This window comes from Hippopotamus amphibius, chromosome X (genome assembly GCF_030028045.1).
Source record: "Hippopotamus amphibius kiboko isolate mHipAmp2 chromosome X, mHipAmp2.hap2, whole genome shotgun sequence".
Lineage (NCBI taxonomy): Eukaryota > Metazoa > Chordata > Mammalia > Artiodactyla > Hippopotamidae > Hippopotamus > Hippopotamus amphibius.
Window position 1 is genome coordinate 12,368,378 of NC_080203.1, and position 949 is coordinate 12,369,326.

Here is a 949-nt window from a genome sequence, read left to right on the forward strand (position 1 = left end):
CTTTTTTCGTGGAAATAAATGTTACTAAAACTGAATTTCCCTTCTTGGTATCACAAGTATCAGATTTGAAACAGTGCCCCAAAGAGCAGGTGGTCTAAGAATTAAGTGTACTAATTTTCTGTTGTCATATCTGTGGAGGTATAATTAAAATTCCAATAAAAATAGAGACATCATTAAGAAAGATTCCTGAGACACAATGCATGTAGGGCATATAAAAACAATGTGCATTTGGACAGAAACATGGAAAAGTAAGAACTATCTATTTGGAATTTCCTTAGTTATAACTAGACAAGTCAGTCATTAAAGATTAAATGTCATGCATTTAATTACTTTTCAAGTAGTATCAAAAGTCACCTCCCACATTCCGAATCCAAAGGAAAAAAAAATCAACACTCTTAACATCTCTGCTAACGAATCAGATCACCTTCCAGCAAGGAGGCACTTCTCAAATCTTCTTGGCAGCCCATAGAAACCAGCTCCTCCAACCCAGTTTCTGTCCAAAAAAATAGATCACATGTTGGAGAAAAGTAGTTACGGGGGGAAAACTGCATTCATTTCCCCCTGCAGGAGCCCAGCCTCTAGTTCTGGCAACCAAAGTGATAACAATCCATTCACACACAACATAGCTGGTGAGTTTCACTCCAATCACCTAGACTCCTCTGCATTTACCCGGAAAGTGTGATGAGTAAATGGATTGTAGGTGTCAATTCAAAGCAACATGGACCCCCAATAGAGAGCCAGCTGCAAATGTGTGCTCCTTACCACTTTCCATTCTGTTCAGCTACCACTAAGCTGCTGTCCCTCAGACTGACACTTTAAAAGTGGCCAAAGGATCTTTTATGAAGGTAAATCAAATCATATGTAAGTAGGTTAAGTAGAAAATAAGTGGTCTGATCGGTGTCCTCTCTATAAGCCTTCATTTATTCATTCATCCAACATATAGTGGGCA